The sequence below is a fragment of the Neophocaena asiaeorientalis genome, unplaced genomic scaffold (assembly GCF_003031525.2).
Source record: "Neophocaena asiaeorientalis asiaeorientalis breed wild unplaced genomic scaffold, Neophocaena_asiaeorientalis_V1.1 scaffold684, whole genome shotgun sequence".
Taxonomy (NCBI): Eukaryota; Metazoa; Chordata; class Mammalia; order Artiodactyla; family Phocoenidae; genus Neophocaena; species Neophocaena asiaeorientalis.
In genome coordinates, this window is record NW_020174048.1 from 7,821,581 (window position 1) to 7,843,028 (window position 21,448).

The 21,448-nt window shown below is 41.3% G+C and overlaps 1 protein-coding gene across 2 annotated transcripts in view; it reads left to right on the forward strand.

The window, feature by feature from the left end:
* Positions 1-21,448, forward strand: part of FGF14 (fibroblast growth factor 14) — a 600,501-nt gene that overhangs the window by 124,239 nt on the left and 454,814 nt on the right. The window lies entirely within an intron of this gene.

Sequence of the window (21,448 nt, forward strand, 5' to 3'; positions counted from 1 at the left end):
CCTTCAGTAGCTGACAGTGTATTGAGCAGAGACAGGGAAAGAGTTACAATGCCGGCACTATGGGAGCCCTGGGAGGGACTGCTCCCATCTCTGCAGGAGTTAGGAAGGGCTTCCTGGGGAAGTAACTTCTCTGCTGAGCCATGAGGTGAAAGAGGTGTTATTCAGAGAAGGGGAATGGGGCAGGGGAGAGCACAGGAAGCAGAGGTATCCCACATCTAACCACAGGAGATGAGAAAGGACTGGCTGCCCTGGGGACAGATCAAGTGGCTGGGTAGGATTCAGCCTATTTACAGAATGACTTAGAATATGGACAGGTATTTTCTTCTCCATCCCGGTGTCCATTCTACTTCTTGGCACTTTTAGTGCAATGGACGGTAGTTATGTGATACAGGGGGAAAACATTTTTATCTTTAGTGTGTTGTGGTGAACTGGAGAAGAGAAGCAACTACAGGCTTGCAGAGGGAATGAAAACATAGTGGTACTGTGATACTCCCCTTGGAACTGTCCAGAAAGCGAATGCAGAGTGGCTCAGGACAGCTCAGCAGACTGGCTTGCGGCCACCACCATGCTTGTGAGGTATCACTTTGTTCAGTCTTCACTGGATACTGAACCAAACTTCCTGTTTTCCAGAGAGTGTGCTTGGGTTACCATAATCGTTGGTTTATTTTGTACTTGAGATAACTTGAGATTTAGTTTTTACTTGAGGTACAAATAACTGAGGATTTGAGTGTCATTTATGTGTATATACAGGTAATCAGGCTTCAACTGGTGTCTTAAAAATTTGCTTAAAATTTTTCTCTCCTCTCCTTTCCCCTCTTCTCCTGTTTCCTCCTTTACCCCCCTCTCTTCTTCCCTGCTTCTCTCCTCTACTTCCTTCTGCTTCCTCCCTCCCTCCCTCTCTCTCTGTCTCTCTCTCCACTAAACATCAAGGACTTCTCTGGTGATGCACTCACTCTTACCAAATCTGCGAATTATAGATCGCTTGAAAAGGTGTCGGGCAGAGTGATCCTTGTAGAGAGGTGAGGGGCAGCTCCCTCCCCTCGGGACTGTCGTGCGGGCAGCAGTTACACTTTATGCTTTGCAAAGAAAAAAGTGTTCGTGGTTTTTTTTTTTTTCCAGGGCAAAGACATAAAGCCCTGGAGCATGAAAGAAATATCATTGGAATCAGAAGCAGGTTCCTAGTCCTGGCCTCTGTCACAAGCCAGCTAGCTATGTGGTATCCTGGGTGACCTGTTTTAGCTATAAAATATAATATTGGACTATAGGAGATGTTCAGTGGTTTCTCTTTACTAGTCTATAATTCAAGTTTCATTCATTTATTTGTTCATTCATATAGCAAACATTTGTGGAGAAACTAGAATGTTTTGGGAGGAGTTATAGGACTGAGGATTGTGAAGGCAGAAGAATTTTACCTTCAAAGAGCTATGTAGGGCTTCCCTGGTGGCGCAGTGGTTGAGAGTCCGCCTGCCGATGCAGGGAACATGGGTTCGTGCCCCAGTCTGGGAAGCTCCCACATGCCGCGGAGCGGCTGGGCCCGTGAGCCATGGCCGCTGAGCCTGCACGTCCGGAGCCTGTGCTCCGCAACGAGAGAGGCCACGACAGTGAGAGGCCCGCGTACCGCAAAAAAAAAAAAAAAAAAAAAAAAAAAAGAGCTATGTAGGGTGAGGGCTTCCCCAGGAGTGATAAGCCCAGAGATAAGCAAATATATATTGATAGTGGGAGAGGGTATGTGCTGTGAGAGAGGTGTACTCAGGTTGCTGTAAGGACAAGGATGGCATTAGCTGATGGAGACTGGCGTCAGGAAGGTTTTACAAAGGAAGGGCTGCTAGGTGAGCCTTCCACTGTTAGGAGGGGGTGGGAGACCTTGCTGATGAAGGGGAGTATGGCCATGGTGCCCTCGGGAACTGTGAGCCCCTCAGTCTGTCCGCAGGGTCTGTGTGTGTTGATGAGGGCTGTGCCTGAACCTGGACAGGCAGCGGCCAGCTGAGGCCAGATCCGCACGCTGGTTCTGGGTCTGCCATGCTTGCATCTTATCTGGAGAGTGGTGCTGGGCCACAGAAACCTTTCCAATAACGGGGTGCAATCCTTCTATTTGCCTTTCAGGACAATCTCTGTGTGCCTTGGAAGCAACATTTATCAAATGAGCAGATGAATGAGGAGAATGGTTTCTAACTTATTCAGATCATGTTCTGTTTTGAAACTATTATCTCCAGAAAAATGCATCTACAGGTGAATCTATATCTGTATAGTTGCAGGGGGCAGAGAGACCCCCTGAAGACCATCCAGGATCACAGTGGATAAACTCCCTGCGCTAACATCGTATATTTACTTTTTTTAATTTTATGTCAGTGGGATTTGTCCCAAAGCTGCTGAACTGATCCTGAAAATTTCACGTTATCGTTCTTATCCTCCATTCAATTAATGAAACCAAGAGCACATCTCTCACAATTTCATGTGTAGTCTCTCTGACATTATCCATGGCATAAAATAGGTGGAATAAATAATTCATTGAGACAGCTGTCACTCTAGGCGCTCAGGACAAGCTGGAGTCACCACTCCGCCGCCGTATGCCACCATACTCTCCCCATATGTGCCCAGTCTTCAGACGGAAGCTACAAGGAGGCAGGAGCTGCCACTGAAGCAGGGGTTTGGCAAATGATAGGCCAGCTCTTAGAGTCCTAGGCAGGCGGGCCAGTGTTTAGGCTCAAAAGGGAGCTAAGGCAGAGTAAGTGAGCTGAGGGCAGCGTGAGGGTGTGAAGAAAGAAAACAGCAGACTGGGCAAGCAGGAGTGGGGAGGCAAACAGGATCCGCGGCTGCCCCACTTCCTGATGCCACCTTGGGGGAGGGTACAGGAGCAAAGGAGTAGCACCCCTGCCCCATGCAGGGGCTGAAGTCATGGCTGTGCCCCCAGCTGTAGGCATAATTGTCTGGGGAACTGGAGCAGGGCGGGACCCCAGTTAACTGAACTTGAAGAGAAGAAAGGAGACTAAAAGGGATCTCCCCAGAAACACTGCACACTGGCAGTCTGGTCAGCATGTGTTATTTCTTTATGCAGCTATCCTTTCCTTGTGGCCTAGTGGAAGCAATTGTGAAAACTGGAAGTAGAGGTGGAAAAAATACACATTTGTCACAAGATAAGTAGTCGGGGACTCTATTGATTAGAAATTCAGATGCACATGAAAAGGAAAAGGAAAAAGGAAAAGACCAAGATGACATCAAAACCATCAGTAGACTATTGAAATCATCCACTTCCAGTAACTACTGAAAGAATCTACTCCCAGAAAAATGTTATTCTGAACACTTATTCTTGGGTGTAATGAATTTCCATCTGGTGGTGGGTATTTTTATTCTAATGAGTAAATTGTATATATTCACCATCATTTACTCTAATGCCGTTGTCATGAGAAAAATGTCAATTCAAGCCAGCCAATGCTTAATTTTGCAGTAATCTTACTGTTTTTATTATGCCAATTATTATACAAGCCAACCCTCCCTTTTTCCTTATATACCAGGAAATGAGTTTGAAACAAACCCCTCAATTCGGATAGAAAGATGTTAATCCCATTTAAAATGCGAAGGCAAAGGAATGTTATTTTGCTGGGAAAAATACCATTTATTTTTTCAATAAATTTTCCATTCATTCTTACTGTTTTATTCCAAACTACCTACATTTAATTTATAAACTTGATATTGCATAGCACATAATTTAAATCAAACTACATTCTACATAAGCTAATTTTATAGTATTATTAACATTGTCTTAATTTTAAATCAAGAAATGCTGCCCACTTACTAAGCTTGCTTACCTTATGCTCTAGCATGGGCAATTGCTAGTAAGTTATATATTAATTTAGACAAGATCTTGTGGAGGAAGTAAATTCTGCTTAAGGTGTGGAAAATTCTGGAAGATTTATTAACTCTTTAGAACATCTAATGCAGTGGTTCCCAAGAAAAGTTTGGGAAACATTCCTACAAAATTTGATGAGTTGCTGGGCACCTCTGTTTTTACTTCTTCTATTGTTACTCTTTTCTTTTCTTTTTTTTTTTTTTTCTCGGCACACGGGCCTCTCACCGTTGTGGCCTCTCCCGTTGCGGAGCACAGGCTCCGGAAGCGCAGGCTCAGCGGCCATGGCTCACGGGCCCAGCCGCTCCACGGCACGTGGGATCCTCCCGGACCGGGGCACGAACCCGTGTCCCCTGCATCGGCAGGCAGACTCTCAACCACTGCGCCACCAGGGAAGCCCTACTGTTACTCTTAAAAGACCTCTTGTATGGGTATGATCTGGGTTCTCATTCTTCTTTTCATTTTTTCCCCTCTCTTCCATCAGCTGGTACCATCCCTTCATGTTCTCAATCAAAATATCACTCAGTAATAATTTGGAGTTTGGTTGGGTGCTGCACCCAAACTGAGTTTCCAGATGGCAATTGAGTGGTCTTGGATCCTTCTCTAATCAATGATTATATTTTATTATAATTGTCAGATTCCAGTTTTATCTTCTAAAACCTACCTTCTCTACCAGAATCTGTCCCACATCAAGTATGCCTTGTAAAGGTGTCCTGATGTGGGAAAGTTTAGGGGACGTGTGCATTGATGTACTAAGAGTTAAGGTCCCAGATGAGTTTACTTAGTCACAAGATTAGCCCTTTAGAAACTAGGTGATGGCAGGTATTGTTTTCCTCTCTGAAGACTTGTGTTTTTAACCCAAGTAGACACATACTACATCAAGCAGTAATAGCCTCTGGTATTCCAGCAGGAGTTTCTGAGACAGAGGAAAGGCTCTGCTTTTTATTTTTTATTTTTCCCATCTAATTGCCCACCAGAAGCAGAATTCCTTGATGAGATAATTACTTACTCACAGTTTATCCAGGAAATTACATTACTTTGTAATCTTGCCTCATTTACAAGCAAGGGTCAATCTTCCATCATAGACCTTTCTGATGGTATCTCTGCCTATGGGTTAGTAAGATACCTGACTGTACATGACAGTCTGTTTTCTTTCCTGTTTTAGAATCCTAATTTACTTCCTTAAATGGATTGTCTCCCTTTCAACACTGCTTTATTTCCTGTTCTTTGGTGTGTGTATGTGTTTGTCTGTGTGTGTTTAATTGACTGAATGTAGCTCAGTAAAATTTTCCTATCACTGTATTTAATACCCAAAGATGGTTGTACATTTGTATTTGCTCTCAGTCCTCGTTTTTCATTCAGTCCCTTTCAAGCTCAAATTTTGCTCAACTTTGATCAGAATAAAGGCCCAAAGGAGTTACAAAATACAGGAGAATCATTTGCTTTCGCAGGAAGGCAGAAATGAAAGAGAAGTTCTGGGGTGGCCTCCACTGTCTTTCTGATTGACAAGGACAAAATGATTCAGTTTTAATTGATGGAAACAGAGCACTGAGAACGATGAACAGAATAAAAGGGATTAGAATTTGAACTCTTGTTTCAAAGCAAGAACCATTGGGTAAATTTAAATGGAACTATCTCAGATGACCAGTGATTTTAGAGGTGTCACCCAGCTGTTTGCTGAAATGGTCTATTAATCATGAATTGAAAAAGAAAGCAAGTTGGTCAGTAGCATGCAGTCTCTACTATATTTTTTCTGGGACTTCAGCTACACCAGTGGTTCTCAGCTGGGAGCCATTTTGCTCTCCGGGGAACATTTGCAATGTCTGAGACGTTTTTGGTTGTTGTAACTGGGGTGTAGTGCTACAAGAATCTATCTAGTGCGTAGGCTCCCACCACAGAGAATAATCTGGCCCTGAGTATCAGTAGTGCTGCAGCTGAGAAACCTTGAGCTATGACCAGATGTTAGGTGTCCCTGACTACTAGGCTCAGATAGAGGTCTTCTGGAGAGTTGCGGTCATCACTGCTCCTTAGGAATCTTAATAAAGTATGAAACTGCTCCTGGGTTTGGGTTATTTGGAGTGATTTAATATTTGGGGTTCCTGGGCCTTCCTGGCAGCTCCTGTAAACCCGATGCTGAGGAGTTTTAGGATCGTGGTTCAGATCCTGGGATCTGTCTGTAACCGATGTTCAGCTGTCGCCTTAGGACAGATCCAGAGCTCTGGCAGATCCCCTCTGTCGACTTTGCTTTCCTCCTGCATTTCAGGCAATTCTAGAACCCTCCCAGCAACCATGGGTTCTGAGTGTGTGTCGTGGGCACTCAGTACCAGCTTAACCAACAGCAGTATTAACTAGATTAACTTTATGAACACAGCTATCCATTATGTATTTTTGGAAGTTTTTGGATTGTTTGGGAGGGGTCATTAATTTAATAAGCATTTTCTCCAAATAATGGAGAAATTCACCACCAGCAGCATGGTCTCCCTTGCCCTCTACTGCTGGGGGTGGAAGTCCTTACTGCTCGGCAGGGGTGTTAACATGCGCAGTGTTTCATAGTCTGCCTTCGTCTGACCTTCATGATGTCAAAACATGAGGTGGGGGAAGGAATCTGCATCTTGTTTTTGTAGGAGGGGAGCAGAGACCTGTCTCAAGACAATGATTGGAAGCTTTTCAGGTTATTTCTAATCATCAGGGTTTCAGATTTAAGAAGTACTTGATACTTACTTTTTATTTATTTATTTATACAGTTTACAAAACTTTCATCTCTATTATTTCAAATAAGACTCACCCTAGGAAGCAGGTATCATTATTTTCATCCCCATTTTATTGATGAGTTCCGTGGCAGAATCAGAACCTAAGTGCTGTTTCCCCCCCCCAGAAGCAGCTCTCCTGTCTGTCCCCTTTACCAGAGAACACTACACTCACAACACTTCTGGTCATCAAGCGCGTGGAGGTTTTTCCCCACAACAAGCAAATCTCTGCGACACCGGCTGGATGTCCTGCCATTTAACCCAATTCGGAGACAGCATCAGATCCCACAGGCTACGGGCTCAGTCCCACAGGACTGGTCCCCTCACCCCCACTTCAGATGCTGGTAGCGCAGGGCATCTGCCCAGCTGGGTCTAGGTCAGAGGTTCCAGTGACCACCTCCTTGGGTTCAGCTGCTTTGCTGGAGCAGCTCACAGAACTCAGGGAAACACATTTACCAGTTGATTAAAGAATATGATAAAGGGTCCAGATGAATATCCAGATGGCAGAGATTTGTAGGGCAGGGTGTGTGGGGAGGGGCGCACAGCTTCCAGCCCTCTCTGATCACACCCCTCTCCCAGCATCTCCATGTTCACCAACCTGGAAGCTCTCTGAACCCCCTACTACTGGGATTTTATGGAGGCTTCCTCACGTAGGCATGATCAATTATTAACTCTGTATCCAACCCCTCTCGCCTCTCTGGAGGGTAGGGGGTTGGGCTGAAAATTCCCAAGCTTCTAATCATGGCTTGGTTGTCCTGGTGACTAGCCTGCATCAAGGAGCCATCTAGAAGCCCACTCAGAGTCGCTGCATTAGCATACAAGATGCTCCTGGTGCGCTCTTATCACTTGGAATTTACAAGGGTTTAAGAGCTCTGTGCAAGGAATTGGGAGCAGAGACCAATATATATATATTTTCTCTTATCTCAAACCCGCTCTAGCTCTTCTCAGTGCCACCTACGTTTAGCAGGTGGCTCATTTTTTTCTATTTGGTTGCAAATATGCATAATGCTTTTCCTAGTTCCCTTCTTTCCTAACGTGGTCCAGACAGATAGGATTAACTTTGTAGATATTATATTTAGGTGTCTGGGGTCAGTAATAAGTTGTGACCAGGCTAGTCTAGTATTACTTTGACTTAATTTTATCTATTGTGCGTCATAGCTTGTGTAGGCTGAGATGCAGAAGAACAAGTGAAATGAGTTTTGTGGGTGGGTAAATTTCAGTTCTGATTTATCAGTGATATTTAGATAATGGTACACTCTTGCCAATAAAGGGAATATTGTTTGGCGATTAAAAGAGGCTTGGTAGAAGGACAGAATTAGCTAAATTATTTGGAGGATGCTGGAAGGGAAGCCTAAAAAATGTGTAAGGGGAGTGGACCTAATACGGACTGAGGCACCAGTGCTACTGGGGTGACGGTCACTACAGCCTATGCCCCCGCCCCCAGGGTGCTCCTGGGTGGTTGGGACAAGGTGCCTGCCCTACCTGTGAGTGCAGAGCTTAGCCAGTAGAGAAGCCCCACGGGCTCATGACTGGCTGACCACCCCCCGCACTGGATTTTAGCCCCACTAACCTCAGTCCTCAGTCCTTTCTGCGGTGCACAAGCTGTTTACCGTGTGCGGCAGCCCTGAGGTCTAAGGAAATACTGTTTCATCATGAGATCCCACTTCCTGACATTTTAGAAGATTGAATCTGGAAATGAATAAAACAAAAACCAACACCAACTGATAAGGTTCTTGGGTGATCAACAGAGCTTTCACAAAGGCCAGATCCTTAGCGCCCTCGCTCAGAGCTCACTGACTATGACTGACAGCTGACAGATTGATTGCAAGCAAGGTAACAAAAGAAAGTATACAGCGGGCGCCCAAGCCATCAAAAGTCAGCAGCCTGGAGGGGACCGAGTCCCCCCACCCCAGTCTCCAAGGGCCTAGATGCTATACCAATAACATTCATGTTTATAATGGATACCCTGAGTAACAAAATCGCTGAATTATTTTCAGAGGTTTTATTTTTAAAAGCTGACGTTTTGAATGTTAAAATGTATAGGAGTGAGCTCTAGTTATCATGAAAATTCACTTATGTAGGTATTTGTCACATAAGTGAATTTATTATGCTTAATTTCTTGATGAGGTTAGTTAACCAGAGAATTGCAAAGTAAAGTACTATAACAATTATATTGTCATAACATTTTGTAAATAAAGGAATAACACTGTGTAGCTCATTTTGAGAATGAACCATTAAATTATCAAATATTCCAAAAATGTTTTGGAGGTCGGGATTTCATAATATACTAAATATCTAGAATGATGTTTTAAAAAGTCTGTTCAATGAAATATTAGATTACAAGGATGTTAACTGGAGTTCTCGGAAAAAAATATTCCTTGGATAAGTAAATTTGGGAAATACTAGGATTAATGAAGTAAACACGCTTCTTTATTGCAGGGTTTTTCAGGAGTTTTAACATGTTAAAATGCATTTTGGAACATAATATGTAACCTGTGCCATGTGTATATATAAGCTCATGACTAAAACTCAACTCTGCTTTGTCCCTTTACACATCGGGTGGCGTGATCTCCTTCTCACCTGGCTGGATGATTGGATGAGGCCATGATGTTGGATCACTCTCAGGTGACAGCGTTCCTCTTGCTGTAAAAACAGACAATTCAAAAAGCATGTGCACAACATGTGAATAATTCCAGTTCGAAACAGGCGCCCTAACTCAGTCTTGGACTTCTCCCAGGTCAGGTGTGCTTCAGTTGGACGCCTGTGTCCCAGGAAAGGGTGGCTGCTGCCCCCTTGCTCAGCTCCTCCGTTTGGCAGCAGCCACTTACCTCCCTGGCAGGGTTGGGGGTGGAGGTAAGAGGGTAATAAGACAGGTGTGGCCCAGCTCTGCAGCTTTCCCATCGTCTTGGCCCTCGTTCAAGCTCACCCTTCTCCCCTGATGGTGCTTGCGCAGGCTTTCCCTCCCAGAGTTGGCTTGACATGGAACACATGCTTCTTTCTTCGTGGAGGTGGTCTCTTCCCAGACCCTGGGCCACGATGGCTCCCACCTTGTTCTGCAGGGGTCTGCTCCCCCGTGAGGCTTACAGGGACGGGCCAAGGCCCCTTCTCGCTCCTGCCTGGCTCCTGCCTGGTCATGCTTCCCTGCCCCAATGAGTCTGGGAGCTCAGGTCACCCTGGGTCTGCCTTCAAAGAGGGCCGTCAGCCCTTCCCCCAGCCCATCCACAGTCATGGGTTCTGGAATCATTTCGGGTTTCTCACGAGGAAGAGGAGGGAATGCTACTGCATTCTCACTCTGAAGAAGTCCTCTTCAGACCTTTACTCTCACCATGGAGTTCAAGCGACATGGAAGAGCTTCTCAGGACCCTTGTCTTCCTCAACCCTGCTTAGGAATTGGGGGATGGGGTGGGGGGCTTTCGTGCCTTCCCCCACCCCACCCCGGCTACGTGAACGCCTCCTGGTTGGCAACTCGCCTGAAATGGGCTCAAGTGAAGTCTTGTTCTAACATCTGGTGTCATGCATTTTACCACAGAATATGCTCCTTAATACACACACACACACACACACACACACACACACACACACACACACACACACACACACGCTGTTCTCAGTGCTCTACTGCAGTACGGTAACTATCTGAGTGGTTGGTGATGTTTCCTACTTAGCCTCCATTCTTCACTGTCTGCTGTACCCTTGATCCTCAGCTATTGCTACCATCGTTCTGCAGAGCTGCTCTCTGCAGGATCACCAGTTTCTTTCTGGTTGCAGAATCCATTTGTCTTTCTCCGGTACTCACGCTCTCTGACCGGCTCAGAATTTTCTCATTCCATGGTAACAACAGTATACTATCAAGGTTCTCTTTACTTTTGTAAACATTTCTTCTTCACTGTCTCTTTCTTTCCCTTGCTCCCAAGGAAGGAAATAACAGGAGGATAAACTCACAGCCCTTTCTTTGCTAGTTCTTCCTACCTTCTTGGAAATCTCAGGCGCTGCAAATCACCTTCAGGCCTTCATTTCCCTTCCGGCCTCCATTTCCACAGCTCCAGCCATCTGTGTCCCATGGACAGTACCTGTGTCTCTAGAGATGTGCTGCTGTTCCTTGAACTCTTCTCCAGAACTAAATTGTTGCTTTTCCTTCCTGGGCTCCCTCAGTTATCACTGTTGTAGCAGTGGCACTGTTATCTGCCCCTATCCTGATCACCTAGGCTTGAAAGTTGATGTTTGGCAGCAGCTGCTTTGCTTTCTATGTGGTCAGTCAGCAGGTCTCAACGGTTCTTTCCTTTAATGCTTCTTTTTCTTTTCTTCCCACTACTCATCTTGTTCAGTCATTTTTTACATCACGAGAGACTAGACTGCACATTTTTCTTTGCTTCCCGTATGTCTTTCTGCAGGCAATATGTTTTGTATGTTTCACCTGAAATCATCCTAAAACACAGCTTTGATTCTATTAGTGCTTGGTTCAAAATAGATAGCCCACAATTTCCTGACAAATTAAGTGCAAATCTAACCTGCTATCCAAAGCTCTGTGTAATCTGTCCCCAGCCTTCCTCTGCCAACCTAGCCTCCACTTATTCCTTTCACAAGCCCTGGGCTAGAGTCACATTGGCCTGCTTGGTTTTATACTGAATTTATTAAGTCAGTTTCCCAGCTCTATCTTCTTGTTTGAGGCTTGAAGACTCTTAAGAGGGTATGTGTTCCCTAAACTTCTGTAATAAGGCACATCTGCAACGTTTCCTCGTTTTATCTGTTCCCTCATTTTACTTTAGTTGGTAAAGAAGCACACGTTAATAATTTCTAAGAGTCTAAGAGACAGGGACGGTGTTTTCTACTTCTTTCTATAGCCCATAATGCTGAATACAGTGCCCTGCAAATGGAGTACGTACAATTTAGTATTGACTGATTAAAACATACGAGAGTCAGTCATAAATTGTCTAAGAAAGTTGGAAATGACATTTCCTCACTTTTCCCCAAGGATAACTGGGATTTGCGTTTTTCTGTATCCAAATTTGCTTTGCCTTCTCTGCCAGTGCCAACTCTATCTCTTTCAAGTGCCTTTGCAAATGAGTGTTTGCCAACTTGTCTTGATTTTAAAAAGTTGACGCAGTCACATTTGTGGAACATTGTTTGCTTCCCTTTGTTAGTTCAACATTTGAGGACTAATTGATATTTGAAAATCTTAATAACAACATTACCAGGACTGCAAGGTAGTGTAAGTTTTAATGTGGATGGTTCTTTGCTTTTTCAATTCTCACACTTAGTGTGATTAGTAACTTTTTTTGAGAGGGCATGTAGCAAAAGTAGTAGCTTAGAGATTAAGGAGAGATGAATCCTGGGAGTAACTCTCTCTTTAGCCTGCTGGGTATCTTGGCCAAGTTACTTGACTTTTCTGTGCTTCAATTCTTTTCTAAGACAAAGGAAAATGATAATATCCATCTGTTACATAATCTGTTTTAAAAAGAAAGGAAGAAAACAAAATATTTGTAATGTTTTACACACTATTTTCAATTGCATGTTTTTTAAGAAGAAAATGGCATACGGTTTTAATTGATTGTAAGCTGCTAAATTAATATTTTCCTTACTACACTTTTTTTTTTTTTGCGGTACGTGGGCCTCTCACTGCTGTGGCCTCTCCTGTCGCTCTGGATGCACAGGCCCGGTAGCCATGGCTCACGGGCCCAGCCACTCCGCGGCATGTGGGATCTTCCCGGACCGGGACACGAACCCATGTCCCCTGCATTGGCAGGCGGACTCTCAACCACTGAGCCACCAGGGAAGCCCCTTATTATACTTTTAAATTGGATAAAATGGATCTCTTGTGCACATGGGTTAGTCCCTGAATATTGAGCAAAAACCAAATTTAGGACATCAAATGACACTTTAAATCCATATCTCAAATCTCATATTTGTTTTCTGAGCATGAAAGGAGCCCCTAACACATGCAGTTGTTTATTAAATGATATAATGCTGTCAGGTGTTCATTTAGTCTAATGGATAGTTTGCTTTCAATAAACCTTAGCTATTATTCTCATTTTACACAAATTATTTTTCATGAGGGCCCTGTAGGAGTAAAAGCTAGAAAAAAACGATATCAAAATATTAATGGTAGTTAAGTTAGAGATTATGGGAAATTTTTTCTAATTCTAAGATGTTATTACTTATTTAGTTAATTCATTTCTTCATCTAGTAACCATTCTATCAGATGCCTGCTATATGCTGGGCACTTTGCCAAGCCCTTGTCATCCAAAATATGGATAAAACTAACATGGTCCCTTCCTTGGGGCAACTTAGTCTACGTTTTGTAAACACTCACCAGAAATACTTTAAAGAAAGTTCCAATAATTGTTCTCTATGTGTTCTAAGTAACTGATTCTTTTTTAAATTTTTATTTTGTTGTGGTTAGAACACTAACCACAAGATCTCTTCTCAACACATTTTTTTAAGTGTAAAATACCTATTGTTGACTATGAGTACAATGTTGTACAGCAGGTCTCCAGAGCTTATTCATCTTGATAATTAATGGGCATAAAATTTCAGTTATGCAAGATTACTGTGTTTTAATAGGTTCTAACAAAAGTGCTTATATTTACATATTGCTGCAAGGTTGACCAGACACACCTGCATTACTCTTCTGGAGCAATTCATACAGTAACCTTTAAGAGAGGTGGTTCAGGTAGGGTCATGTCTATTTTTTAGACATGATTCAATAACTCACCCAAGCTTAGGCAGGCAGAAGAAAGCATTAGGGGTCACTTAAAGAAGGGGCACACACACACAAGGCCGATTTCTCTACTGGTTGGGATTTGTGAAGGGAAGATGAAATAAATATCTCTGGTGCCATTCCCTAAGCAGGAGATAACATCTTTTCTTTCTTTCCTTTGACATTGATTAGAGATAGCTCATAGTTTCTACATTTTATATAATAAGGACAAATTGGTGGTTTTTCTGCCACGATTTTGAAGGGCTATCACTGTGAAGTTATTTCATTCCCTGGTTCAGATACATTAAATCTTTTTCCTCGTGCGCTTGTGTGTTCACGGAAACATGTTTCTTCCTTAGAGAGGACTCTTAGGTTATTCACAATAATGGACCAGTACCCTCAGCTTCTGTTGGGACTGGGGAATGGTCCCCTTCACTGCACCAGATCAGGCACATTTTACTGTTATTTTCAATATCCATTATTTGAGAAGAAAATATATTTAAACCAGTTGTGCCTCAGTAATCAATGAGTGATCACATGACACCCTAATTTGTAGGGTGGTTAAAAGATTCAGCTTGTTGCATGCCATAGCGTGAAAAATCTGAAGGACTCAAGATACTGCATGTAGATTCATCTGATAATTTTACACTCAGCTGTCTCATCTGTTGTTTTGCATAAGGCTTCAAAACTCTTTAGTTCGATAATGTAATTTTAAAGAATTTTTGTTACATTTAAAATTCTGTGTTTTAGTTCCTTTTTTCTTTTTTATTAGCTCACCCAGTGGTGTGTGTGAATTGGTCAAAAAGTAGAATTCTGAGTAACCAGGGAGGATGTGGGTGCTGCATAGGGAGAACCATTGTCTCCCTATTCCTGTGCATTGGGGGTGAGGCTTTCACCTCACACCCATACTGCAAGTTACACTTTTCACTTAAAGAAGAACTCGGGACCAAATACAGAACCCAAAATGCAGAAGAATTCCGACCCAGTGCAGATCTAAACACTACACCAATTACAAGGAAATCCTGTCCCAAAGTAATAAGTACCAGCTTAGATTTTACAGAACACATGAAGGATGCAAACCTCCTTAGCAGCACTCTCATTAAACACTTAGAATTTAAAGGAAACTTTGAAGTAATTGTAGATAAAGAATTAGCATTTTCTAAATATAATGATGTGGGGCTTCTATGGGGAAGAAAACATCTCAGTGCAGACAGTATGGGATGAGATACAGGAGAGGCACTCAAGAGCATCATCTGAGACTAGACAATCCAAAAAGAGGAACCAGAATGGGACTTGAAATGAAAGCATTCTCATCAGTGTGGTTGTTAAAGAATTTTATTATTTCAGTGAGAAGGGCTGTTCTTTACAGCTGTTGTATATAAATATGTTTATTAATTAAAGGACTACCGCTAGTAGCTACACTCTTGCTGACAGCCTACTATTTACCATTTCTAGGCTGAACATTTATTATAACATCATGTGCTGGATTGTTTTATCCCTGTATTACATGCATTACATTACATTAAGACTCAGAGAAATTAACTAACATGCCTAGTGTTTGTGAGGTCTTGTATTTAAACCATAGCCTGCCTTCCTTCTTTCCATTTTACCACACTGATACCCCCAGCTTATGTTATAGCAATAATTGGAAGTTGGTCCTTTTCCCTCCTTAATTAGTTTTAGTTAAATAATTCAATCAGTTGTTGTTATAAATAAATGTCAGGCCTAGACATTTATTTTTCACCAATGGCTTGGGTTTATAAAACTTAGATAATCTGTTTTGGACTTTAAAACTTTTTTGAGTTGCCAGAAGTTCATATTGAAATGTAGTTACTGCTGGAAAAGGTAGCATTTCTAAAGAGCAGAATTTGGTTGAACAAATTGATTTCTTTTGCATTTATTAAGGTAGTGATTAAACTGCAATGACAAAGAGACCCCATATGACTGTCATTTAAAGAAGATAGAAATTTATTTTTTTTAATAGTCCAGCCAATTTAGTTTGATAGCTTAGCTCTGCTTTGGGAGGTCATTCAGAGACCCAGGTTCTTTCCATATTGTTGCTCTGTCTCCTCTGTGCTTTGTCCTCATTTTCAAGGTTATAGCTGAGTCACTGTTATAACTCTGTCCTAGCTTGTGAGAAATGGGAGAAAGAATGGTAGAGTGCATCACCAAGCTTCAATGGCCAAGGTGTAGAAGTGGCATGTATTTTCACTCACTCCCACTGACAAGAACTTAGTCAGAACATGCCTCAGAGCAAAGGAGGCTGTTAAGCATGGTCTCTAGCTGTGCAGCCATGTGCTCAGGGCAAGAGTAGAGAACTGATTTGGAGGGGAAGCTAGTAGTCTGGCACACATTGGAAGGAACGGTACTCTAAAAAGGTAGGATTTGTTGAACAAATAGTTTTCCAAGCAAAATACTGAGCAAAGGACAAAGGTTAAGTATGCATAGTGGATATACCCAGAGGAGATGCTACCATGTCACTTCATGGTGTGGTCAGGGCTTGGCTCTGCCTGTTTTCAAAATTACAGATTTACGTGTTGTAAAATATTAAATATATTTAAGATATAAATAGAAATTTTAAAATTGTGCTTACATGTAATATTTTTTCTATTGCCTGAGGAATACTGGAGAAAGAAGAGATGGGGGCAAGACGGGCTAGGACCTCTGTGTGCTCAAAACTTCTTTCTGCAGTTTACAAATCTTTTACGTGTATCTTATTTTATTTTAGCCTCCTAAACTAGGTTATTCTGATAATGCTCATTATACAAACGCTTTAGATTTGAAATGCAGGCCAATGAATGGAAGGGGCAGGGGTTTGGTTTCCCATCACCAAAAACCACTGTATCTGTCATTACTCCACTTTGGGGTCTTAGAGCCTGAAGAGAGTGTTTAGTATATTTTCCATTTTGAGGTTGCCAGGAGCAAAGATTATTTAAATCTTAAATACAAAGCAAGCAAAACTTACATGGCTTGTAGAAAATTATTTCCTAACTAAAAATAAGACTTCCTGGCAGGAGCTGTTTGCTGGATCAGAGCTTTCGGGATTCTCATTGGCAGAACCTTGTCTCCAGTGGTTTGTCTATCCTCATTGTGCTCTAAACAAACCCTTTCCTTCTTCATTAAGTGGATTGTTCTGTAGGTAATGGGAGGACAGTTTGGCTGCTACTCATGGAAAGGATTTTTTTTTTAATAATGGAAAAAACAGACTATCTTCATCTTGAAGTTTTTGAGCTCAAATTAGCAAAGCAGGTGGACAAATGATATTTTCTCCGTAGTGTAACTCCAGTGGAATTCTGGAACTGTCTTTGTTAGTTGTCCCAGTTCCTTTTGATTGCTCCCCAACAAAGAAATCTGCATCTTTTAACTTGATTGTTGTTTCTTCTAAAGAGTCTTTTTTATGGCGGGGGAAGAACAGGGCTTCCATGTTTGGCTGCATGGGTTGTGTGGACAACCCTGGGACAGTGAAGATATCAAGTGACTCCTATGATTTCCGTGGACTGGGGTAAAGGCATATGGAATTTGCAGTTGTACTTCATTTTTGAAGGATGGCTCATACATGTGTGTAGTCTGTCCTCTCTATGTGACAGAAAAAAACAGATGTTGGATTCCCTGAGAGATGGAATCTTCTAGCAGGATGTGGAAGAGCGTCCCTTTCTCTGCAATCTTCCAGCCGTAGGTTATTATCAATTTGGTGGGAAATATAGACTCTAATTCTTCTAATCTGTATTTTCCTGATGACTGGTGAGATTGAAAATCTCTACCCATGTTCACCAGGCCTTTGCATTTCTTTTTTTTCCTGGGAATTATCTTTTCAGAAGCCTTGCCCATTTTTATATGTTGTTCCCCTTTCTCTTAATGATTTGTAGAAGTGCTTTTCCTGTTCTAGACCTTGGCCGTTTCACTACTATATATTTTGATAATATTTCCCCAACAAGAGGGTAAAATTTTTTCTTGCATGTTGCTTCTTTCAGTGTCACTTATTTCCTACTGATGTTTGATTCTTCAATCCTTTTGGAATTTCCATATGTTATTCTAGGGTAGGGGTTTACCTTCCTTCTGCTTCTGTGTCCTCCATAGCAACTCTTAAAGAGTGGTCCCTAGATGGGGAGAACTGGGGCTGCAGCTGCCAGACTTGAAAATTGTGTGTTTTCTACGACGCTGCTCTGTGCAAAAAGGGAAACAAGGAAACAGATGCAGTGGGAGGCACAGAAAATTGTTCTGTTATTTCTACGGAGGCAGATATCCACTCTCAACCTTGCTGAAAAGATTGATTTTGGTTGGGCAGTGTTACAGGACAGGTAGGAAGGGAGAGTGTGCTTTTCAAGTGCAGATGAGTCCTTATTATGTAAAGCTGAGCTGGGGAAAGCGTGGTTTTTGGAGCAGGGAGTAGCTGGGGCACCAGAATGACTGCATTTGGTTGGCCATATGCTTTTTCTTCTGTCTTGGATTAGGATTGCTGTAACCTCTGAGCTATTTGATTTGTAACCTCTGAGTGCCGGTTCATAATCTTGCTGAGAGTTAGGTATGTTATCTATAAGAGGGATTTTCTTCCTCATGGTGCTGATAAAAAAAATGATAATGCAGGTGCCAGGGGATGGCCAGCATTTCTGGCAATATCCCTGAGATAGGCTGTGCTGTGAGGTAAATGCATTGTGTTAAAGTTGCATTGTAAAACAGCACATCTGGAGAGTGTTTCTTTGAAAAAGTGAGTCTTTTCCTAATTAGAGTAAAATATCTGTTGTATTTTCCTTGTGAAATTGTATTCTAGACTTTTCAATCTTAATGGTGCGCTTTTGGAACACTTTCTTGCTTCCATTGACATTTTGTAAAGGTGTATTTTCTTTCTCTCTTCCTCCCCTCGCCTCCCCTCTCCACCCCCCTCCCTTCCTTTCTTTCTTGCAGGATAGTGGATTTACAATGCCATGTTAGTTTCAGGTGTACAGCACAGTGATTCAGTTTATCTATCTATCATCTATCTATCTCTATTCTTTTTCAGATTCTTTTCCCTTATAGGTTATTACAAAATATTGATTATAGTTCCTCGTTCTATACAATAGGTGAAAGGTGTATTTTCTTAAAGGAGAAGAGTTTCTTGTCCTCCTTTTGGAAGATATCCTGTTCTGAGTGGGTGAAGAATCAAAAATAATTAAGAAAATGTCAGAGGGACTGCAGTAAGAAAAGTGAATCCTCAATTATAGGACACAATAAAAGTGCGTCCAGATTTTCTTGCTCATTCAGTGGCTCCATTTGTTTGGAGTAGTTCCAGAAACCATAGAAACCTCTTTTGGCTAAGAACTTCATTTCATATCTTCATCTGTTTTTTTTTTTTTCAGCTTGCAGGTGATCACTGTGTTGGATGTGCAGCTAATGCTGTAAATGTAGACACCCAGTTTAGCAATTTAGTCAAAACCTCATTCAAATCCCAAAGCAGAAAATAGATGAGAGTCTTCCCTGAGCCTTGCTGCTCTGTGTGGTCTCTGGACCAGCGGCAGTAGTGTCACCTGGGAGCTTGCTGGGAATGCCCCACCCCAGACCTAGTGAATCAGAATCTGCATTTTTTTAAAGGATTAATGTTTGAGAAACACTGTTCTGCAGCACTAACAGACCAAGCATCACTTGGATCTTATTATCTTTAGCTCATTTGAAAAATAGTGCATCAGATACTCTTTGAACAGAAAAAATAGCCTAGCTTGGCCAGAATATGATGAGAAGGAAAAATCTACAGTAACCAGGAAATGGAAATGTATTCAGTGCAATAGCTAGCTCAGGGCTTTGCAGTCTGGCAGACCAGGGCTGGAATCCTGGTTTTGTGATTTACCAGTTTCGTTACCAGGAAATCATTTCACGTCTTCTCTGCCCTCAGCTGAAATGAAGCATTCTGGTTCTCAGTTCTACAGTACTTTGACTGCACTGTCGCTTTCCACTGTGTCAGGCTGATAAGCAAAATAGTTCATGGGCTACATAATTATATGCAGTCAGGCTATTCTTTTCAATAACTTACATTTTATTCTCTATGTACTGCCTTTCTAAGGGCAGAAACATAAACCAGACACATAGACATATAAATGAGCTAGGGGTAAGGGGAAATCTGTGTTTAAGCACTAATTGGTTATTTTAATAGTTTAAATTAACATTACTAAGTTTCCAACTAAATATTCTGCCAATTTTCTGTAAAAATGAATCAGTGACCCTGGCTGTCTCATCCTTGTCTCTTTCTAACTTGACTTCCTGTACTTTCCCCCTCTAACAATATGGGGACATTTCTGATGAAGGTATGATGCTCTGACTCACTGACAAATTTAAAATTTTTACATTAGTATGAACTGTGTCCATAAATATATCTTATTCAGATTCTCTCTGAAATACCATCTGATTTAGATATGAGATATGTAAATGAATTTTCATTGAAAAAGATACAGTGCCAGGCGTGCTGATGAAATGCATATCTTTTGTAATTTAGAATAGCATCCTAGAAAGGAAATATCTCTGTGACTTAGGTGGAGGTAGAAAGACAGGGTATACAAAATAGTACAGAAGATGGAACATTCATTATATTCTAAACATTTTAGTCTCTAGAAAATTGCCTGCAACCTGTTTTATCTTGAATTATGGCATTTGTCAGTCATCAGATAAATCTTTATCTCATTCTCTTAAAGCATCACTTTTTATTTTCTTGTTAAATAATCTCCTCAGTATATCTCAGAATATTTTGACTTGGTGCAGCTTTTACAATATGAATTTCTTATGTCCCAATTATTTCATTTAGTAAGCATGGCACTTTAGTCAAGAGACAAATTTAATGATGATAAAGAAAATGTTGCCTATTATGTACAAGTCGGGCACATAAATGGTAATTAACTTGATATAGGGGGAGTATAAAGAGCTGCATAATTAAAATTTAAGTAGATTTTAAAAACATGATTTTTCAGGTAATATGTGTCCCTAATACCAGTTTAGAGTGGATGCCAGCACACTGATTTCTCTATGTATGTGGTTCAAAAATTTGCATATGAATCTATTATTATAACTCAAATCACTTTGCTATTGAATTCAACATTTTACTTTTAAAAGATTTGTTATTTTAGATTTGTAATTGTTGTTTGTTAATTTGAAGATTAGAGTTTTGTTAGTTTTGCACTGTGAAATTTTTACCTTGAAAAATTTTAGTTCTCGCACTCAAACAGTGTTTTAAAGCTTTACTGACTCTTGGAGTCTTTTCTACACACTGTTTGACTATAACAAATGTGATTCCAAATTCCACTGTACACCACTGGGGAGATATCAAACCTTTAACTTTTATAATTTATGAATAATATGCATTTAATGTGTCTGACACACATATATGTGTATATGTCAATAAAATATTTACATAACTTGAGAGAATAATTCTGAACTCTGAAGATAGAAATATAATATCTAGGCATTTCAGAAAAAAATGTTGAAAATCACCTACTGATTTTTAAATTTAATTAAAAAATTTTTATGTTTGTGTTAAGCTGCACATAACATAACATGTACCATCTTAACCATTTTTATGTGTACAGTGTCATAGGATTAACTGCAGTCACATTGTGTGCAACCATTATCACAATCCACTTCCAGAACTCCTATCGTCTTGCAAACTGAAGCTCTGCACCCATTAAACAACTCCCCATTTCCCCTCCTCCTAGCCCCTGACCACTACTATTCCACCTTCTGTCTCTATTAATTTGATTATTCTAGGTACCTAGTGTAAATGGAATACTGTCTACTATTTTGTTGTCACATATGGAACTGCATAGTCTAATGGTTGAAGATGTTTAAAAACATAACAGGAAACCAATCAGAAACACATTAAAAGTCAGCATGATGTAAATGCAAGGTTGCAAGAATCCAGTTTGTCATGGACTTCCTTCTTTCGTGTGTCACCACCATTAAGCATAGTTGCTAGACTTTCTATGAAACCGTGGAGGCAGAATGATATCAGAGAAGATTCTCACATCTGACTGTCCTTTCAGCTAAGAGGCGCTCAGGTATATTTCATCTACAAACTCAGGGGCTTGAACCAGGGATGATCTTCCAGGTTCATTCATTTTTTTCGGGAATTTGAGCTCTTCATTTTGCTAAGCTCTGTTGTAGGTGCTGGGGGTTCAGTGGCAGAAAGAACAGGTAAAGATCCCT